We start from the raw sequence: 10092 nt of genomic DNA on the forward strand, positions 1-10092 counted from the left end.
TTTTCTCCAGGAGAGATCAAGGAATGGCTCATGGCAGGGTGGAGATTATCACAAAGGGAAGTGAAGGATAAATACTCCTGGAAAAGCCTTTGGGATCTGCTGGGCTGAATTGGGAAGGGAACATTCATTCCCTGCAGTGCAAATGCACAACAGCCTCCAGCACAAAGCAAACACTGTTAGGTGGGCTCTGAAAGCACCACTCTGACAAACTTCACTGCCATTCTTCCTTTCAGGGACTGCTGCAATCCAACTCTGAAGCTGACAAGCCCCAAAGCTCTTTCTGTCTGCTCTGGAACAAAAGGATCCTCCAGGGCTGGGGCCCATTCCCAGCAAACACTCCCAACACGGCCCAGAGGCACCCCTGGAGCTGTGTGTGGGGCTGGCAGGGGCTGCAGGAGGACACAGCCCCAGGGGTGGCAGTGGCAGTGACAGCAGCAATTCCCAGGCTCTGGTGGCACAGCAGGGACAAAGGCCAGCAATGCCCACGGGAGGTGCAGGTTTCATTCTGCTCCCTGCGCTGCCACAGCCCAGCAGGAAATCTCCAGGGGCACAGAAACTCTCAGGGTGCCCAAAATGCAGCATCTGTCCCCCTGATCCTGGGTGAACTCAGCGTGTGGGGCCAACCCCCACAGGCAAACCCTGCCCTGAGCTGGCTCAGGCTCAGACACTGCCCCAGCTCTCACCTGCAGCTGCTCCCGGGGCTGCCCCCACATTCCTGACAGGAGCCAAAGGCCCTTTGGGCAGGGCTCTCTCTGTGCCTCAGGCCTTGGGGACTGTAGGGAGCAGGGCAAGGACAGCCTGGAACCAGGGCAGAGCCCTCTGGCTTTGGGACACTCTGGGGACAGCTGGGGACTCACCCCACACCACGGGCAGGCCCAGGGGCCCTCCAGGGCAGGCTGACTGGACTGGGCCCGTTGGATTTGGTTGCTCAAACACCAAAGCTTTGGGCAAGGATGGGATGAGTTCAGTGTCCCAAAAGTTTCTTGTCCTGAAAGAGAGGAGGAAATGGAAATGAAGTCCACTCAAAGGCTCCTGGCTTTCCTATTTGTGTTCTGATTGCTCACTAGAGGGTTCTATCCATAAAAAATGAGAGGTGACACCAAATAAAAGTGTCCCTTTTCAACATTTTATTCCCTACTTTTTTTCATACATAAAAAGGATGCCCATTTTTTCAAACTGCATTCTTTACCTAATTTGAACAGAACCATTTTCATTCCAGGCCCCACTTGTGAGTTATTCCATCCTTTGCCATCAGACTTTGGACAAAGGAAGAGAAGGCTCTGTTCCACACGGTGCCATCCAACAGGGAACAGCCCTGGGCCAACCCCAGCCTGGGCTGAGCTCGCTGCCTCACTGCCCCAGTCTGGATTCTGCCCCCAGCCCAGTCTGAGTTTTCCCCCATTTTCCATGTCCAGAGACAGGAAATTGTCCTGGTCAGGCTGGGAGACCTTCAACTGCACATTGATCTGGGGCTGTGACTGGGATTCCAGCAGGGAATTCAGGGTTTCACAAATCAAAATTATTCCAGGGAGCAGCCCTGACAAGGTTGGCAGCTGCTGCTTCACCACACGGTGTCAGCAGCAGAGAGAAAGCACAAAATGCCTATCCAAAAAGAAGGATAAAATGATTCCTCCTGCTTTTAGTGGGACCAGGGCTAATTCTGCCCTGCAGTGACAAAGAACTTCTCCCTCAGACCCCCAGAGACCCCTCAAAAGCCCAAGTGCAGCAGGGAAGGAAGGAAAGGCCCCTCTGCCTCACCTGCTGGGGACAGCCCAGGTCCTGCTGCTCCTGGGGACTGAGAATGTGTCTGGAGCCAAAAGCTCCTTCCCAGGCTGGAGGGCCTTTCCTAAAGCACCAGCTGGGGAAAGCAAAGGGCTGTGCAAGACATGGAGTGGGAATTTACAACAATGATCAACCCATTATTGGGAAAGAGCAACGAGGGAAGCAACAATAATTCCAAGGCAGCAGGGAGGATGCTGAGCTTTAAAGGAGGTTTGAGTGAGGCAGCATCTCCTGGGAGCTCTGCAGCACAGCTCCAGCTCTGGGATTGCAGGAGCAGTGCAAACTCCCCCTGTCCAATCCCTGGATTTGCCTCCTGCCAGCACTCAGCACCTCGGGCAGGTTTGGCTCCAGGGCTCCAGTGCTGCTGCCTGAGGGATTGGGACAATGGGCATTAAACCCCTTCCCACAGGGCTGGCTCTGAGCCCTGCCTGGGGACAGCATTTGGCACCTCTGGCCTTGCAATGAAATCCCTTTCCATCCTTTTGAACAGACACTGAATGAACCCAGGGCACACAAATAAACCTTTCTCCATAAGGACAGCCCCAGGGAATACACAAATTTCCTATGCCTGGTCAAACAACCCAGCAGGCAGTTTTTGGGGACAGACTCCAGACTCTCATCTCTGGCTGTAAAACACTTGCAGAGGCTTTGGAGTTCATATGAGTGTGTCAGTATTTGGATATCTCATTTCAATTCCATTCAAATACTCAGGAATTGGAAGTGTCCTAATGGCACCTCCACTCACACTTTAAATTTAAGGCCTTTACCACTGATCAATCTGGATGCTCTTTTGTCAGGAACACCCCACCTCTGCTTCTTTGGGTGACCCCATGTGGGAGATAAAATAAATGTGAACAAATGTTTGGATTGCAGCTTCCAAGTCAGGTTCCCTGCTAGGAAATGACTGCAGCTCTCTGCTCTCTGGTTAAACACAGCCCGGCCCTTCAGGGCTGCACACTCTGAGCTGCACAGCTTGGGAGCTGCCAAGGGACACAGCTGAGGTCTCATCCCAACTGCACACAAAAACAGGGATTGGGGGCTGCATTTGGATACAGGCAGGCAGGGTTGGGCCACTGCAGAAAGCTTCAATCCCTGTTTTCCAGAGATTCCATCAGGGATAAATGACCTTTCCACAAATCTCTCTCAAGGCACACCAGAACCCAGAGAAGGAAATGGAATCAAACCCTTTGTTCCATTGGCCTCACCCCCCAAATTCCAACAGGACACACAAGTCCCTCTCCTTGGAAGGCAGCGTCTCCTACCTGGAGCTGTGCCTCCCCAGCCTTTGGTGGCCGCTGTCTCCATCCTCCCACTCCTCCTCCTCTTCCTCCTGGGCACGGCTGCCTCCTCCCCCTGCGGAGCAAGCACAGGGACAGTCCCAGCCTGCTCACCCCAAACCCGGGCAGCAGGGACGGGCTGGAGGCGCCCTCTGCACGCTCCCCCCTCTGCCTGGTGCCACCCCTGCTCCACGCCCACTCCTGTTCCTGCCCTGGCATCTCCTCGAACGGGATGGGAAACCACAAACGTTGGCTCTGCTGGGCTGGGACATCAGAGACTGCCCCGAGGCCGTGGGCAAAGCTCCTGTTCCACATCCTCTGCCTCCCAAAGCCCTGCTGGGCTGGGCACAGCAAAGGGAACGGCTCAGCTCCTGCTGGGAATTCCCTCCTGTGCCCATAAACCCAGGGAAATCGTGGCTGCTCCAGCCCTGCAAGTGTCCAAGGCCAGGCTGGACAGGGCTTGGAGCACCCCGGGCTAGAGGAGGTAATGGCAGGGGTGGAATGAGGTGATCCTTAAGGGCCCTTCCCACTCAAACTATTTAGGGATTCCAGAATGATTCCATGATTTCTCCATGCATTTATTTTGTATTTTGTTTCCTCTCCAATTTAAATTCCCTTATTTTGATTATTTGTTAAAGGAATCATTTAAAAATCATTTCCAGGAATAAAAAGGGAAGCATCAAACATACAAGAATCATTCCTATGTCCACCAAATCATTATTACCTGGAAGCCCATTCCCTCATCTCTTCTTCTCTCCTGGAAATCCTTAGGATGCCACACTTTCTCAGAGACCTCTGCTGGGATTATTGGAAGATTGGCTCTGTCAGAAATCCAGGGGGGTTTACAACACTTGTTCCTCTGCATCTTGATCCTTCCACTAGGTTTCCTCTAGGATGGTATTGTGGGAAAAGCTTGGAATTACTAGAAATGGATCAGATTCACAGTTTTTCCCCACTGTTCTCCAACTATTTCCAAATACTTGGAATTACCCCCAAACGTGCCTGAAAAAACTACTGTGAAAACCTCAATCAGAGGAACCTCTCCAAAAGAGAAAACCACACCCAGCAGCAGCCAAAAAAATCCCAGTGCTGTTCTCCAGGTGCTCCTGCCAGAGCTCCCAATAACCATTCCCATTCCATGAGAGGGAGGAGGCAGTTTGGGATGTGTTCTTTGCCATGGAATTGGATGACAGAGTCCAGAGGGTCTCTGTGGTCCCTTCCAAGCCAAACCACCCCGTGGTTCCACGGTATGATCAGCGCCTATCCCAATTCCAGAAACATCCTCCCACTAACCCAGCACTTCCCCCTCCTCTGTTTGCTCCACATCAGGGATGTGCTGCCAAGTGCCCCAGGCATGGGAGGCCTCAGCATTCCCTGGGGATGCCATTCCAGGCTGAACTTGTGGCCTCAGGGCTCTGAAATGAGCGCTCAGCCCCAATTCCAGCTGGGAATGGATCAAACAGCAGCGTGGGGGGTTTGGTCTCTCTCCCATCCCACCACTGAGACAGCTCCCATGGAATGGGATTGACTTACTGCCTCTGGAATTGCTGGCTCAAAAGGCAAGCCTTGGAATATCCTCTCCTGGGAATATCCAGGACATCAGGAGGGGCCCTGGAAGTCACAGGTCAGCGGCAGACTCAGAAGAACAATCCTGAACTGGTTCTCAGGGCGTGCACCCACTGCATCCTGTGGCTGCAACAACTCCAGAGCTGCTCCTTCCCCTTGGAACAGCCAGGGAAAACATCCCCATCAGGGATTGCTGACAGGAAAAACCTCACAGCTCCAGCATACTTGGCTCCTCCCAGATCCAGGCCAGCACTCCAACAGGCTCTAAGGAATAAACTCTCAGGGTTGTAGTTTTCCTGAGATTCTCCTTGGGGTTGGTGTTCCCCATGGTACTAAGGGTTCCCCCAAGGTTGCTGTTCCCTGGGAGTTCCCACTGGGTTGCTGTTCCCAGGGGTAATAAGGTTTTCAGTCTTCTCTTTGCCCTAAGTGTTTCACACTGGAGCCAGAGACAACAAGCTGAGTCCGCCAGTGCACGTTTCCAAGGTTGTTTATTCTTCATTATCTCAGTCCTTTTTCAACTCTGCCAGGCACTTCCCTGGCAGGGTCCCTTATCTTAGTTCTTTCTCAGCTCTGCAAGGTGTCTCCACAGAGCAGGACACGCGGCAGACTGGGCGGATCAGAGAGCCCCGTACCTTATGTACAGTACCCCTGACCCAACCACTGTCCGAGACGTATTTTTTATTTACAAAATTTTACCAATACCTATTACCTATACTAACATGTCAGTTCTACTCTAAACCAATCTCTAAAACCCAACTCAGCACAAGATGGGGGACGAGAACAAGAACAAGGAAGACAGGGGCCACTCCCCAATTCCTCCATCTTGTCTCTTCAGCCCCATATGCTAAGAATCCTAATTTCTATATTTATATTCTATAATAAACCATCCACTACTTATTTCAAATTCTTAGGATTTGTGATTCTTCCTGCATGTGAGTGTTCACTCCCATGGACAGGGATCAGAGGCAGTGTCCTCCTGGGACCTGTGTGGGTCTAACTGACCCCCCTGTACAGATCCCAGACTCCCCTGTCCGGTCTCCAAACCCTCCAGGGTGGCCAGAGGGATGTTCTAGACTCCAACAATAAACAACAGGAAAGATCATCTCAGGGTGCACCCCACGAGCTGGGCACCACATTCCTCACTGGAACTGGGCTGTTCCCACATCTCTGGGACAGTCGGGAGCATCCCCATTTCCTCACCCTTCCCCTCAGGAGAAAGAGACAACAGAGCTCTCAAACACCCAATGTGCAATCCCAACAACCCAGGGAAAACCACCTCGCTCAGGGAAGGAATGTAATGCCCAGTTTGGGAAAAAACCAAACAGCAGGACTGGAAACATTTCCAGGCACGGAGCTCCCAGCCCTGGAAATGCAGCTCCCAGGATTCTGCCCATGGAGACCCCAACCTTGCCTGGGACTGGGCTCAGGGACAAAGCCCCACCCCTGTCACCAGCCTGGCACTGAGCAAATCCCATGGACAGCCCAGAGGGTGTCCCTGACCATGGCGGGGGTGGGAACAGGATGATCCATAAGCTTCCTTCCCAACCCAGACCATTGCAGGAGTTTAGGACCACTTAAACTTGATTAGAGCCACTTCTCAGCTCACAGCTCTCCCCAGGCCTCATCCTCTGGGCTGCCTTTCCCAGGGCTCCTCTCCCCAAACACACCCACTGCCAATGGCTGTGCCCTGCCCAAAACCACCGGGTGACACCAGGGGTTGATCCCTGCTCTGGGCTCTTTTCCACATCCAGCACTTCAGGGACTCCAGAGCTGGGCAATCAGGATCCAGCCCAGGTCACAGGCACTGGCACAGAGCAGCTGCTGGCCTGGAAGGGGCTCCTCTCCTCTCCCTTAGCTGGAATTCAGTGCTGGAAAGAGCCCAGCAGGGATTGTGGATTTATCTGCTGCCATGGATTAAGCCCAGCACTCACTGCCCACTGCTGCTGGAGCCTCTCTGCACAGGAAAAAGCTGTGCCCAGCCCAGAGGGTCTTCAGGGAGCTCCCTGCCCACTTTCCCAGGATGGATGGGAAGCTGCTACTGCCAGCCTGGATCTGAGGGGAACTTCAGTACTGTGCTGAAAGCTTCTAAAACAGGGACTTCTTCCCAAGTCTAAGGCAGCTCCAATCCCATGGCTCACCAGGATTCCTAATAAAGTGCTGCACAAATGTGTCTGTGTTTGGGAATCTTCTTTTAACCTGTTTGCAAGGAAAAGTTGCCTGGGTATTGAGGTAAAATTTAGTTCAGCCTTGAACAAATCAGACAGAAAAAACCCCTCAGAACCTCTTTTTCCCTCAGCTGAAGCTACTGCAATATTGATTAGAGCTTATTGAGAGATAAAGCACTCTGAGATATTCCATATCAAACATCATGGGAATTCTGAGGGATGAAAAAGCAAAGCAAACACTTTCAGAGGCAGTTCCACCACCTGAACTCCAAACACCCTCAGAGGTGGCACACGGCACCTCAATCCCTGCATGGCCCAGACCTGACACTTTGGCTTAGGTGGGAAAAAGGATGGGAAGTGCAGAACCAGGCTCAGTCCCACCTTCAGGCCATTCCCAAGGAGTTCATGAGCCTCCAATGAAATCCTGGCTTGGAAAAGCTTGTCCTGCCTGTGGCACTGACCCAGGGGAATGCAGGGGCTCTGGGCTGGCAGGGACAGTTCCTGCACCGCTCCCTGTCCCACAGCAGAGCCCCAGAACTGGGATCAGGGGATGTGGTGTGGCTGCAGCTCCCTCCAGCTCTGGAAGGGAGCTGGGATGAGCCCAATTCCCAAGGCCTGTGCAGGGCTCCCTGTGGAACAGCACTTCAGTTTTCAGTCAAAAGCTTTTCCTGGTCCCCCGAGGCACAGGATGAGCCACACATTTGTCCCTCCCTTATTTCTCCCACACAACTGAGGCCCTGCTCCTTTTGCCCTCCTTCAAGCCTGCACCCAGAGGGATTTTCCCACTTTTCTGCAGACCAGGGATCATTTTCCAATGTCCCCAAGAAATTCCTGGAGCTGATCCATTCCTGAGTACAGAGGTCAGGACGAGAGAACAAAGATTTTAGTGCTTACCACCTCAGATTTTCTTTTCCCATGATGACTCCTGCACATCCCATCTCCAAAGGTTCCTTGTCTTGGTTTCAGCCTCAGAGGATTCTATGAGAAAATTCCACAGCCACAATTCAAGATCCCAGATCCAGAGGGTTGTCCATGAAGGTGGAGCAGTATTGGTACTCCAGGGGATTTCTTCCATGTCCTCACAGATCACCTCCAATTTTATCCCCAACATTCTCCCTCCATCCACTCACAGCTCCCTTTGTTCACCTTGTGAGGCCTCTTCCCTCCCTCAAGGATCACCTCAAGGCTCCAAAGTTCACAGCTGGGGCTGAGAAACGATTTTAGTCCTGATTCTGTGACTCCATCTCTGGCTGGAAGGCACCAGCACCTCCCAGTGGGTCCCAGCTGCTTTCCAGGCACATGGAGCCCATTCCCTGCTCCCACTGCACCCTGTCCAGCCAATCCTGCAGCCTGGACCTGCTCATCCCACAGCTGGAGCTGTCCAACCCCAACCACTCTGGGATTCTGCTGGCAGCATCTGCAGAAAGAGCTGGGAGGGACAGGAGCCAAACTCTTCCTGCTACCCTGGAGAAAAACATCCACCACTTTCCACCATCTCTGGGATGGTGACTTTATCCAGGACATTTTCATCCCCAATAAACCCAGACAAGCAGCTGAAATGGGGGAAAACCTGGATCAGAAGAAAACCTGGACTGGGATTTTTCCTGGACTCTAGGTTGGGGGAAAACCCAACCCAAACTTCTCCCAGAACCCAGATCAGGAAAAAACCTGAACCACATTTTGCCCAGACACAGGACTGGGGCAAACCCAAACCAGATTTCTCTGGAAATCTGTATCAGGGAAAACATGGACCAGATCACAGTTGGAATATAGACTAGGGGAAAACCTGGAGCTGATTTTATCCAGACACCGGATCAGGGAAAAACCCAGACTGAATTCTGCCTGGAATCTGGATCAGGGAAAAACCCAGACTGGATCACTCCAGTACCCAGGGATGGGGAAAAACCAGGATCAGATTGCAACTGGAACCTAGAAACGGGAAAATCCTGGACTAAATCACACCTGGACTCCCAAATGAGGGGAAAAATGACCTCTGAACCAGAATCTGAAACTGGGAAAAACCCAGACCAAATTGTGCCGGGAATCTGAAATGGAAGAAAACTCAGACAAGGCCCTGTCTGCAATCCAGAAGAGGGAAAACCCAGACAGACCCTGCCTGAATCCAGTATGTGAGGAAACCCACACTGGATTGCATCCAGAGTCTGGAATATGGGAAATACCAGACCTACGCTCAGTGTCCTGAATGGGGGACAGTCCATATGGATCCTTTCCCAATATCTGGAATAGGGGGACAACCCATTGCCAACAGAGACCAGGATGGAGAAAAATCCAGATGGAATTGTGCCCAGAGCCCACAACCAAGGAAAACATAGAGGGGATCTGTGCTGAATGTAGGAACACCAGGAATGATCACAGGTAGAATCCAGAATGAGGAAAAACCCATCAGGGGTTGTGCATTAAGTTCTGAATGGGCAGAAAACAGGATCACAGCTGGAATTCAGAAGAGGAAAAACAGGAAAACTCAGACCAAAGTGAGAATCCGATGCAAGAATCCAATCCAGAATCCAGTATGAGAGGAAACCCAGACAGGAATGTGCCTGAAGTCTGGAACAGGAGAAAAAAGTGGGTGGGAATGTACCTGATGTCCTAAATGGGGAAAGCCTAGACCAGATGTCAGCCACGACCCAGAACAAAGAAAAACCCAGATCACTGTGCCTGGAACCTGGAGAGAGAGAAAAATCCAGCCTGAATTAGGGCCAGGTGGGAGCATGAGGGGCAAAATGGGACAAGATCACTAATGGAGCTTGGCATAGGGAAACACTGGAGGAAACAGGCACAGAGAAGGAGATATGGGAAAAAGCAGGCAGGATTGTGCACAAAGCCTGGCACAAGGGGAAAAAGCAGTGGGGATGGAGTTTGGAACCTGGCTAGGATGGAAAACCTGCACTGGATCACGTGCAGAACCCATCATGGAGGAAATCCCAGACCAGATACACACGGAGCATGGCACGGGAACAACCCAGAGAGCATCACGTGGAGTCTGGAATGGGAAAAAAGAGGCACCAGATCACACCTGGAATAATCCAGAACAGAAGGAAATGTGGACAGGCTGGTGTGCAGAGTCTGGAATCAGGAAACCATGGCCTGGAGAGCATGGAGAGTCTGGAATGTGGGAAAACACAGAGTGGGCAATGCAGGCAATCCAGAATGTGGGAAAATGAGGACAGGATCACACCTGGAGCCCAGAATGAGGGAAAACACAGAGAGGATCACACGTGGAGTCCAGAATCAGCAACCACAGACCTGATCACCTGCAGAGCCCAGAGTGTGGGAGAAGGCAG

The 10092-nt window shown here is 52.2% G+C and overlaps 1 long non-coding RNA gene across 2 annotated transcripts; it reads right to left on the reverse strand.

Moving 5' to 3' along the window:
- Nucleotides 1-1752: 1752 nt before the first annotated feature.
- Nucleotides 1753-6800, reverse strand: LOC134550815 (uncharacterized). 2 transcript variants are annotated; one of them, XR_010080442.1, is made up of 4 exons: nt 4593-6797; nt 3784-3948; nt 3045-3135; nt 1753-1858 (listed from the first exon to the last, which is right to left on the reverse strand). It is a non-coding gene; the product is annotated as an uncharacterized LOC134550815 (long non-coding RNA). The 2 variants fall into 2 exon arrangements; XR_010080443.1 differs by having other exon boundaries at nt 1758-1875; nt 4593-6800.
- Nucleotides 6801-10092: the final 3292 nt, after the last annotated feature.

This window comes from Prinia subflava, chromosome 5 (genome assembly GCF_021018805.1).
Source record: "Prinia subflava isolate CZ2003 ecotype Zambia chromosome 5, Cam_Psub_1.2, whole genome shotgun sequence".
Classification (NCBI taxonomy): Eukaryota; Metazoa; Chordata; class Aves; order Passeriformes; family Cisticolidae; genus Prinia; species Prinia subflava.